Consider the following 12,531-nt stretch of genomic DNA (forward strand, 5'->3'; position numbering starts at 1 on the left):
GGGGAAAAAAGGGTAAAAATTCAAATTTCAGAAAAAAATGGGATGCTAAAGAACAAGAAGTAAAGAATAATAAGTGTATGATTCAGAACTATCGAAGACGTATATCGTTCGTCTGAAGAGGATTGTTCGTTCTCTTATCCTGTTCCTTGGGTGTTTTGCAAAATTCTTCCGAGCATACGAGATCAATGCAGTTACATTTTCATCCTTTATTGGAGCTAGAAGCAAGCATGAAAACTTATAATGTAGCAACAGCACAAGTGAAATTATTTTTCTCGAACACGAAAAAGCTCGATATTATTGGCTACATCTAAAGTCCATCTTGACTTTCTTTTTGCCATCTTGACGTCTTATTTTCGGAATTCCAAATTAGTTTAGCCGCTACAGATACAAAAAAAATAGACTTTATTTTAGTGCCACTGGGGGGATTATACGCAAAATATGTCATCACAACAGAAGAAAAAACCTGTGTGGGTTAGTTTTTCCCAGTGGTAAGAAAGAAATGTCTCCGTATCCGTACTTCGAAACACTCTCAGAACAACACGATACGGATCGTTTATCGGCTGTTTTGCAAGACTTTGACTATGCTGTCCGCCAAAAAGAAAACGCAAATAAGGATTCCATACATAGTAACTGATTTTTCTTGGGCACTAATATATGCGGTTCTTAGAGTTTTCAGCGGTCCCAGTCTGGACTAGTATTTAGATTGGTCTTTCGATATGGCAAATTCTTGAACACAGAAGAAGTAAAAACAAAAGTAATTGCCTGTGGAGCTCCTATGATAAAATTTATATACAAGTTCGGTGCTGCGGCATATTCAGAATCGTCGATTGCAGAGTTTGTGGTATTCAGTTGTGTAAGTGAAGCAGCAGCATTCGTTGCATTCTTTAAGACGATACTGGAAATATTAAGAAGCTATGTTGACACAGACACATACAACAGAGAGAGCGAGGATTGTCACCTCTGAATTAAAGGAGATAATAAGTACAACCCCTTTGGTAGAAACCATAGTGAAAGAGAAGCAAAAAGATGAATCCAGGTCTTGAAGAATTTTTCAGCACCATGGAAGGTCAGAATAAGAAATTTTTTCCAGGTATTTTGCTTCAGAAAAGTGGACAGACCACACAGAAAATATTAAGTCAAATGAACCCAATTTCATCCATAGAAAGTTTTTCTTTTAATATGTAGAGGCAATATCAGATAATTTTAGTGCTAAAGAATCCGGGTGATTTTGTAGACAAAAATATCATTGAAACTACCACAATAAGAAAAGCATCTGCTGAAGATCCAACTTTTCAATCTTAGGGGAAGATGCGAATTCAGCCGACTAGGAAGAGCAATTCAAATGCCACTGAAAACCAAGCAAGTTTTCCATCGTCAGAAAAGTCTAAGAAGTTTGGAAATATAAAAATAGCCTGATACTCCCTAATTTCAGTTTGAAATACTACAATGCTTCCCATGTTTCTCCTCCGAGGGAATGTATACTCGACAGTAATTTCCAATATCATTCCAAACAAAAGCCAGATCTGAGTCTTGAAGTTTAACAAAGCATATGCTGACTATGAAAAAGAGTTAAAGAAGAGTAGCTTGATACTAAACCAAAATATGAGAATCTTTATAGGGAACATTAAAGTTTCTGGTGGGAAGGAAATAATCTCTAGTAGAGATCTGTCAACACTGACAGGGAATACGTGGCTGAACAATAAAATACTGGAATCTTACATAGTATCTTAAATACTTATCTTTAATGCTTACTGGAACATTTGTATCTTAAATTTATTTTATTTTTTGCTTTCTGTGTACGTACTTCAAGATTGATCTAGCGGACACCTTCACTTACCTAGGTAGTATTAAAAGTTAAGCTAGTGGGTGTAGTGAAAATGTTAAAAGTAGAATAGCCAAGGCCCAAATTGTTCAAAGCTTATAAATTGGGATTTGGCAAAGGTGTATTTCTCATAACATTTTCTTGTGTCTTATTTGAGTAGAAGATCTATATTGCTTGGTGTCACTCTTATAACACAAATTTGACGCCCTCCTAAAAATTTCATATTACTTCCCATGGGAGCAAAAGCTATACCATCTACTTCGCTGGGGAGCAAACGCTGTTAAACTAGAATAGTACTTAAATAAATATATCATTCAATATTATTACCAGATATAGTCGACAATAATTTCTTAGACCGCACTGCCTTTCCATTTACAAAAAATTAAAGAGAAAAAAGGGTCTAATTTAAATAAAGCAGTGGAGCAAAAACACAAGAAAAGAGCAACAACAAAACTATAAATAATAAAAAAATTGAAATATTTTTTTTTGTATTTTTTTCTTGTGTTTTGTTCCACTGCTTTATTTGAATTAAACCCCGTTTTTTCTCTCTTTAAATTTTTGTAAATGGAAAAGCATTACGGTCTAAATTTTTTTTTACATTTATATTTTTTTCCTTGTATTTTTACTTTGTATTCACGCACATAATTATTTGTGTGTTGTCTGAAGAAATTACGCAACCTCCATAAGCCATATTCTAGAAAAAGAATATTAATTTTGTGATTATCAACAAATTATTGATTGAATCCTAAAATAGACTGACTGTGACTTCGGATGGTAGGCAAAATGCTGTCCTTTATAACGTACTGAAACATGTTGATACCAACAGTAGATTGTTTAAAATATGTTTTAATCTTAATGGCCCAGATAACAAGTCTAGGCATGTTATGTACCTCATCAGTAATACTAGTCACTATCAGCTTTTGACTTCTTTTGACTCGGTAGTGCGGACTTCTTGTTTACGTTAAAGCTACTTTACCCAGCATCCCCTGCTACTATTCTCTTCAACTATTAACGTCCTTTTTTATATATTGGCTAGTTTATATGTATTTGTTGGTTTTCATCTCAGGAACCTTAGTTTAAAGGCCATTTTTAAGTATAAAAAATAGAATAATAAGTTTTAAGTTAATAAGTGATGCTACATTAATGAAGTGACACCTCATTAGTGAAAGATGGTGTTGCTTCTAAAATTGAAATGATGATTTTTTTAACAAGTTAAAATATATTACCAAATGTGTAAATATCATTAAGTTTGACGGATGAAAGAATTATAATTTTTTCTTACTGCTCAATTGGATGAAGTACTTGGAAAATAAATCATTTTGGACATACATATAACACAATAGGAATAATATATTTGCCTTTTGTCCAAGCTATTGGCAAATATACGAAATTAAAACGAAAGGTAACTTAACTACTATTAATTTCTTTTTTGGAATGAAAAGGTTTCCTTATGCATTGTTTAGTTTCTGTTTCTCGCGTTTACAGTTGTGTTTATTTTGTTTTGGTCCTTTAAGGTGCTCTCTTTGGTTATATATATATATAGTCTTTGATACTAGGGATGTATTATTTATTTTCTTGTTGCCTCTACTGTGTATGATTTCAAGTGTATTTTTCAGTGTCTGATTGAGTTTTTGTCTTAATTTAAGCTGCAAAATTTTTTGTGTTTTAATTGTTCAAATTTATTACCTGTAAACTTATCAGATCAATGCTTGAAAAATAGGAATCTAAAAAAATAGTGAGAATCTTTAAAAAGCATAACCTTAATATCACTTTTTAAAATTCTAAGAAAATAGAGAGCTTTTTCAACAGCAACAGAGGTAAAACCAGCCCCATTTTGGGTGGTGGTGATTATAAGGTTTTCTGTTCTTGCGGCTGTTTCTATGTTGGAAGAACCCAACTACAATTTGGGGAGAGGTTGTCGGGGCACCGTTCCTCAATCGACAAAGCTATGTGGCTATGCCAAGGGCCTGAGACTTTTCATTCCGCCATGGCTCAAAAAGTGTATGACAACACACACCATTTCATTTTGTTTTAGTAACACCTCTGTTAGAGGTCTCATGCAAGTTTTAAGGAAGGCTGTTGAAAAGATATTCACCAAAAGGTCGTCCTCCATAAAGATGTTGGAGAAACTTATTTAAGCCCCATTTATGATGAACTTATTAATTCTTATCCTTTTTATATCCATCCACAAAATCATACTTCGCAGTATAATAGAATCTAATAATACCACACCTGGTAAGCGATTAGCCTTTAAGAATGCTTTGCTTAAAATGAAAGTTGGAAATGTCATTCAGTATTTTATTTTTGTTACTATTTCATCGTTGCTTGGCAAGGGTCTTACTATTTTAGTTTTAGTGTTTGTTTTTAGGTTGGTTTTTATATTAGGCGTATCCTTTGGATTTTATTTGTGTTTTATCATTATTTTGCACTGAAGACGGTCAAGCGGAGGTCTTGACCGAAATATTTGCATATTCCTATCTGTTCTTTTCACTGGCTGTAATTATCCTCGTTTCTCTCTTCTTTACTATTGTTTGTCTTGTCATAATTAGCCGGTGTGGTCTAAGAAATTATTTATATTGGTTTAAGTTATATTGCATATGATTCCTTTTAGTTAGTTATTCTCGTCGAGGGTTGGCTCAGTATTTCCGTAATTAGTCGTCTCTACTTAGCGATATTGGCCTATCTTAAAAAAGTTAAATGGTTTGGTATATCGTTTTGTCCGTCAGTTTCTATTTTGTCAGTATCTGTCCATTACTGTTATGCAAATTATTTACACTAAAATACCCATTGCCAACATAAAGAACGATAGTTTCTGTAGTAAGAGTGGTAATAGCTGCTTGCTTTTGGACACTTGAACAATGCCCTATTTTTGTGCATCTCGAACTTGTATGTACTGTCTAGGGTCATGTTTTGGGGCCTGTCGATTCCTGATTGATTCCTATGCTTTAGATATGGACAGTTTCACAAGCGAATAGAAGTGCTAATATAATTTTAATTTGGATTTTCTTCTTCATATCTGGTTGCAGCTGTAGTATAATAACTGAACTATTAAAAGAAATCATTGTGTGCATGATGATATAACACATTTATCTTTCGATAAGATAGTTGATAGAGAGAATGACGTCATCCACGATATAAATATCGGGAACACACAATATACAGCACTCAGTTCAACAGAGTTAAGCTAATAGATAGTTATATCCGTTTTTTTATCCGTTATCCGTTTTTATTCGGATTTTTTCCGTTTAAGCCACTCACTAGTGCGAAATCAAAGTCGGCTGCATGGTGAGTGAAAAGAAGAGGATTAGAATTAGAGAAGAGGATAAAAAGGACAAAAGAGAGATAAAAAGAGAAGAGGATAAATTTTGCAACAATATCCAGCTGCTATACGTGTCTCTCAATGATAGTAATTATAGGTACCTATTTGTATCACAGATGAGGATCAAAGATGCAAAGGTTCATGCGCTACATAATTGAGCAAGACGGAGTTCTGAAGAGCCAAGTCTCAAAAGTGAATGCAATTTACAATAAATGGCAAAGACGAAGAAGATCAATAAAAATATATGGATGTATTCTAATCAATAAGACATAGGAAAAAGTAGTGCTTGTCCTAGTCGTTGGATGAGAGCCGAGATGGAGTTATCCAAAGGGGAAAACTAAAGATAATGGAACTGAAATAGAATGTGCAGTCCGGGAAGTGAATGAAGTAACTACTGAAGTAAATACTGCAAGCTCTTTGTTATCTACAGAGTAAATGAAAACTTCGAATTTGAGCCAAAAGTTGAAAATAAGACTCTAGATATTACATGGCAGTCAAAATCAGACATTCTTTGTAAATCTAACAGATAAAATATTGTCTAAGCCAGCCATATGTGAAAGAACTTTTCTTGCTGATTAGTGGAAAAGAAAAATAAAGTTTACTGACAAATACTGGCTTTAACTGACAAATACTGACACTGGCTTTAACTAGTGACAACCTAGACAAAATCACAGTTTCTAATGTATATGTTTACATTTAGAACTGAACACTGGTACATTTACATATAGAATTGAATATTGGTACATTTACATATAGAACTGATTAAAGAAATAAATATAGCCAATAGCAAATGAAGTAATAAATAAGTATTTATATCCACGATGATGCAACACACACTTATATTTCGACAAGATAATGAAACACAAGCATTTTTCAAAGTTGCTTCTCTGGGGGGGGGGGGTGGATGGTGCTGGTCTCTGTGGTTCGTCTTATAATATTCCAACTAAGAAAAGCCAAAGGCTTTTTTCTGTGTGTAAATTATATTTTAAAAAATCATTCTTGTCAAGCAACTCAAGAGGAAAATTGTCTAGGTTAAGGTCAAGAATACTTTCATAGGGAAATATATTTGACCGAGATGGGACAGCCAATGAATTTCATCAACAATGATGTTACAGAACAACAATTACCAGTGGTATCTGTTACTGGTATCAAAAATATTTGAATACAAGGACAAAAAGTTGTTGTTTTAACAAGAAAATAAATTTGGTTTTGTCTCTCGTTACTTGTTAGGCAGTTCAGGCAAAAAGTTAGGTAAATTTTAATTTGTAAAATTGTAAATTAAAGGTAAATTTTAATTAGGTAAAATTTAATTTTAATTGAGTAAATTTTATTTTGTGCGCTATAATAAGAGATGCTTTGCTTAATCTTGATTTTGCCTTTATTTCAATACGCTAGGAATAGGTAACCCCGAACTTCTTTAATGAATGTAAAAACTTAGTGGTAACAAAAAGTCTGAATAGGTTTTGATAGGACATGATTGTTTGTGACTGTTCTGATTTTGAATAATTATTCAAACATCAAATCATTTATAAATTCTGATAAATCTTTAGGACCAAACTAATTTGGACAACATTATAATGTACATTTTATCTGAGAATTATTAGAGCAGGATCTGTTGTTTTATCAAACTAGAGGTATATGTTGACTAGGATTATTTTGCTCTCTTTACTTATTTTTTTTTTTTTTTTGCTATATGTTATAGGCAAGGCCGTATCCAGGATTGTTTTTCGGAGGGGGGGTTTACAAAGGGATTTTTTTCGGGGGTGGGGGCTCCTAGCAGTTGAATATCCATGATAAAATCACTGCGTAACTCATTTTCCAATGTTTGTAGTTGGTTTTTCTGTTCTTGTAGTATTTCGAAGTTTCGGATGGTACATAAATTATTTAATTCCAATAAAGCAGAGTATACTTTATTTTTACTTCCAAACTTAGAGTTTAAGTCTAAGCCAATCTCGGAAACTAAGCTTTCATATGACCAAGCAAAATAACCTACCAAAGTCTGAACAGGGAACGTAAACATTGCGAACTTTCGTTTTCTGAATATAACAAAGGTAATCTTAGCTTCTTTTAGATCTAGGGAGGGGCCAATGATCCCTTGTGTACATACTTATGCAGGTGTGAACAAAGAAAGCTTTTTGAACAGGGAGGTGACACCGTAGGTGGACAAAGCAATGATTGAAATATGAAAAATGCAAGATTGAACAGGAAAAAAACAAACAATCAAAAGAATTCAGGTCGGGTGGGGGGGAGGGTGGTTCTAAAGATGTCATTTTAGTGTCAATTTTTGCAATTTTATTTCTAATATAAGTGTACTTTTTTAGAGCGAAGCTTAGACTGCAGTTTTCTCTCTTTTTTCTCATCTTGATTTCAGTGCAATGTTCACCAATATATCATACAAATAAAATTCTACAAATCTCTAGCTAAAAAACAACCAGGCTTCAGTCCAGACTCGTGCCCCCCCCCCAAACCCCTTCTTTTTAGCCCCCGCTTGGCGGCATTTGCATGCCGCCAAGTGAACTTAGATGTTCACTAAGTTCACATGTTCACTAAGTTCACTTGCTTCTTTTACTGATTAAATAAAAAAAAACAAGTTTTTTAAACTGAAAGTAAGGAGCGACATTAAAACTTAAAACGAACAGAAATTATTCCGTATATGAAAGGGGCTGTACCCTCCTCAACGCCTCGCTCTTTACGCTAAAGTTTTTTATTGTTTTAAAAAATAAAGTTGTGAGACAGAGTCAAACTTTAGCGTAAAGAGCGAGGCGTTGAGGAGGGGACAGCCATTTAGCAAAAGAAAAGTAAAATTTTTATGCAAATAAAAGCTGCATTAACTAAAAAACCCCCCTCTTTAAAAAATCGAGTAAATTTTCTCAGGCTCGTAGCCTTTGATGAGTAATACTAAACTTAATAAAATTTATATATTTAGAATCAGCATTATAAACCTATTCTTTTGATACATTTATTGACATCAAAATTCTGTTTTTAAAAGTTTCGATTACTATTGAGCCGTATCGCTTGTTTTTTTATTATTTTTTTTTTATTACGTATATGAGGGGGTTCTGCCCGTAGTAAATACCACGCTCTTTACGTTAAAAGTTAAAAAAAAAGTTTGATTCACAAACCCCTGAATCACAAAGGCCGTTTAATTAGAATAGATAGCTCTTTTGAAAGCACTAAAAAAAACTCTAGCGTAAAGAGCGAGGTATTGACTTAGTGAGAACCCCCTCACATACGTTATAATTTCTGTTCGTTTTAAGTTCTAATATTCCTTCTTACATTTCAGTTGAAAAAACTTGTTTTTTTATTTAATTTCTGATCGTTTTTTAAATAACGCATGGAAATCCGGCGCCCCCTTCATAGAAATGTCCCTTACCCCCAAGAAACATCCTCCATCGAAATATTCTCCAGAGTAACCCCCTCCTCTAGCCCCCCCCCCTCCAGAAAAAATCCTTCCTGAAAATGGTTGTATACTTCCCAATAACCAATAAATAATGCTGGCAAGTCCGGCGCCCCCTTCATGGCAATTTCCCTTCCTCCATGAAAACTTCCTTCATGAATAGATCCTACAACATAACCACCGACCCACCCATCCCACCCACTACCAGAAAAAACCTCCTGAAAACTTCTGTATACTTCCCAATAACCAATACTATATGTTAACATTGGGTAAAGTTCATAACTTTTAGCCCTCCCTCTGGGAACTTTGGGGGATTAAGTCATTCTAAAAGACATATTTATCATATTTTAGACCATGCTGAACAAAATGGCTATCTCAAAATTTTGATCGGGTGACTTTGGGAAAAAAAAGCGTGGGAGAGGGCCTAGTTGCCCTCCATTTTTTTTGGTCACTTAAAAAGGGCACGAGAACTTTTAATTTCCGTTCCAATGAGCCCTCCCACGATATTCTAGGACCACTGGGTCCATACGGTCACCCCTGGGGAAAAAAAAAACAAAAAAAACAAACAAACAAACAAATAAACACGCATCCGTGATCTTTCTTCTGGCAAAAAATGTAAAATTCCACATTTTTGTAGATAGGAGCTTGAAACCTCTACAGTAGGGTCCTCTGATACGCTGAATATGATGGTGTGATTTTCATTAAGGTTCTATAACTTTTATGGGGTCTTTCCCCCTTTTATTTGAAAATCAGCCAAATATTCTCAGGCGCGTTAGTGTTGATGGGTAGCACTAAACTTGATGAAAATTATATATTTAAATTCAGAATTAAAATCTGATTCTTTTGATATATCTATTGGTATCAAAAACCCGTTTTCTAGAGTTTCGGTTACCATTGAGCCGGGTCGCTCCTTACTTACAGTTCGTTACCACGAACTGTTTGATGTGGCCTGTAGTGTCTGACTACATAGATGATTTATCCTTTTCATTATTTATTTTTTATTCAAGGACTGAAACATTAAAGTAATTTTGAATACATTCTATAAGATTTCTGTTCTATGCATTTGCAAAAATGAAAGGCTAACCATTCTCCACTGCAGGGTCTCAATTAGACCCCGGCACCGCGCCTGCGGATCGACCGAACGCGACCGACGAGAGGCCCGGTGGAACGCCACCGAAGTGTCGTAACGCCGCCGGCGCAGGCGCGCCGACAGAGGCGGCGGCGTTCGGCCGACTTTAAATTAATTTTGAGGCAATTCTTTATTGTGTCAACCTCAACGTTGGAGCTTTTCCTTCTCATGTGGTTTAGTATTTCGATTTCCTTGATTAGAAATCAAGCAGGGCATGCACTATCCCCGAATTTTCGGGTATTTCCCAGAAAATCTATGGGTCACCTCGAAAAAAAATTTGGTTCCCCGAATCCCCAAAAATGACGCAATCACGGTGCCACCCTTAGCGATTTATCACCAGTGACTTTCCCTGCCAAATATTACTGTGCATACCATAATTCCTCACTACTCTCTTGTTCATTAATTTTCGTCTCTTTTGTTACTTTGCATAAAAACCAGACAGATGCAATATGCAATTGAAAATATTGCAATATACACAGTTCTTCATATGTTGACAAAAAACAGTATCGTCTTTATGAAATGAGTTTAAATCATTTCGAATGTAGTTTCCCAGTCGCTATTTCTAACATCATTCGTAGTCAAGAATTTTATTTTCAAGCTGAATAGAATTATAGAGTGAATTCACTACTATACAGCTTCAGCCTTCAGTTGGATTTTGAAATTGACAGCCGACAGATTGTTTCTACAGCTGAATTGTAAGTTTGCAGATTTTCTTTTTTTTTTTTTTTTTTTTTGTTGTTTTTAGATAAGATTTTCTAAATGTTTAATACTCAATTGTTGAACGCCTGATAGAAAATACAATCTTCTTTCTGAAACTTTTTTTTTTAATTTAAAGCAGAGACGGCATTTTATCATGCTGGTATCCAGAGGGGGGGGATAGTGAGCTATCATATTTAAATGATAATACCTCGATTTTGTTTTGAAAGCAGGGGTGCCAATAAGTTAATTATTTTTTTTTATTTAAAGCAGAGACCGTATCCTATCAAGATGGTATCCATAGGGGGGGGGGGGGGCATAGGGAGTTATTATATTTAAGTGATAGTACCTTGATTTTTTTTTTATTGAAAGCAGGGATGCGAAAAAGTTGACAAAAATTAACAAGATTTTCGTGAGTTATACTTGATACAGCACTTGCTTAGTTTTATCGTCCAAAGGGAAAGGGACATGCGTCCAACCTGTTTTTTTTTTTTTTTTTTTTTTAATTATTGATGAAATGGGTTTAATTTGAAAACATTCATTCATAAGTACCAGGCAGATTCAAACTAAAACAAATTGGTGGGACAAAAGCGATATCGACATCCCCCCTAACGTTGCGCTCGAGTGACAATGGCGCCCTTGGTCCAGTGCCCAAGTTACATTAAAAGGCCAGGTCATAATAAAAGCTTTCAATTTGGGAGGTTCACGGAGGAGTCTTTGACAGTCTTATGACCTCAGGGTACTAGATGTTGCAACGTTCTTATGCATCTACAGTAGTTTAAAAAATTCGATCCCCCCACAAATGATTACCAAAAATGTAACATTTGGAATATTATAACACTTTTTTCAAAGCTTTGAAGAAAAGCGAAAAAGGCTAAATACCCCTAACTACGCTTGAAAGCTATTTTAAAAAGAAACTTTGGAGATATCCATGGAAATGACCATAGCAGAAGCTTTGAGCCTGGGTGGGAATCAAAGAGGAGTCTTTGAGTATTTTGACCACAGGTGACTAATTTGTGTTACTTTCTTAAATTTGGTAATTTTTGTGAGCGTTTGGAAATCAAAGCTTAAACTTAATAACTGATAATAAGTGTCCTAACATTTTGCTTGGATTAAAAGTGACGAACTAGGATGAAAATCTCAACATCTTCCTGGAGCTACTTCAGTCGGCATATTATATCATTTAATTACATTTAAAACGGATGAGCTTTTCATTTTTTACCAGAAAATATCTGGCATTTAATTTTTCATCATACCGAATAAACCATTAAGTGTTTTTTGTTTCATTGTAATTGAAGTGTTCTCATGTGAAGTGTTCATATATTTTTCAATTTGATAAATTTACTCCTTTTAGATACAGTTTATAATTTGACTGATATTAGGTGTTTATCAATTTGTAATTTGGAATGAATCCCCAAAAGAAAAAAACGAATAATATCCAAAAGAGCAGCCAAAAGCAATAAAAAAGCAGCAGTTCAGCCTTAGCCTATATGACATATATTCTATAAAGAAGCCAAGAAAATTTGACATGCATTTTTTTAAATTTTAATTGAAAACCAGTTTTTAATACAAGAAGACTTTATAAGAATCCAAAAGAGCAAAAAAAAACCAATCAATATCCAAGTTACACATTCGAACTGTTTTAAAGGTGATAAAACAGATATAGGCAAAGGGCATTATGAAAAAATTAACCTTCTAAGTTCAAAGTGTTTACCCAGATAACTGACGAATTTTGTGATACAGTATTTGAAGTTTTGTATGCAGTAATGCTCGATGAAAAAACTACTTATTTTGATAATTATTTATGTTAAGAATATATAGCTAATAGATACTTCAACTACTCGTATTACGCAAGGGTTCTGAAACGCCACAGCCATTTCGTTTCTACCACATTTCTACTTCTCTTGATGAATAACGAAGAAGACCAGTTTCCTGCCAGCGACTTGTGAATTTTTGAACTCATGAATAGGCTCGAATCTGTTCTAAATTTAAGCTGTGATTTGAGAAAGACTGATGAAAACATTAATGTTTGCGGTCAACAGTGATCACGCCGGCGGCGGGCCGCTGACATCTTACTGGAATGGCGCGGCGTGCTGTTTTTGGCCCCGCCGCCGCCGGTCTTTCCTCATCGACGCGGCGCCGGGGTCTAGTCTCAATTTCAGAACTCC

At 34.7% G+C, this 12,531-nt stretch overlaps 1 long non-coding RNA gene across 1 annotated transcript in view; it reads left to right on the top strand.

Annotated features, from left to right (window-relative positions):
* The window catches only part of LOC148947541 (uncharacterized), a 41,940-nt gene extending 35,085 nt beyond the window's left edge, over positions 1 to 6,855 (top strand). The window contains exon 4 of the long non-coding RNA XR_016142292.1: positions 32 to 6,855. This is a non-coding gene — a long non-coding RNA (uncharacterized LOC148947541). The remainder of the gene's footprint in view (positions 1 to 31) is intronic.
* The last annotated feature ends 5,676 nt before the right edge of the window (positions 6,856 to 12,531 follow it).

The sequence above is a fragment of the Artemia sp. Qi Xiang Cuo genome, chromosome 10, assembly GCF_049724085.1.
Source record: "Artemia sp. Qi Xiang Cuo chromosome 10, ASM4972408v1, whole genome shotgun sequence".
NCBI classification, from domain to species: Eukaryota; Metazoa; Arthropoda; class Branchiopoda; order Anostraca; family Artemiidae; genus Artemia; species Artemia sp. Qi Xiang Cuo.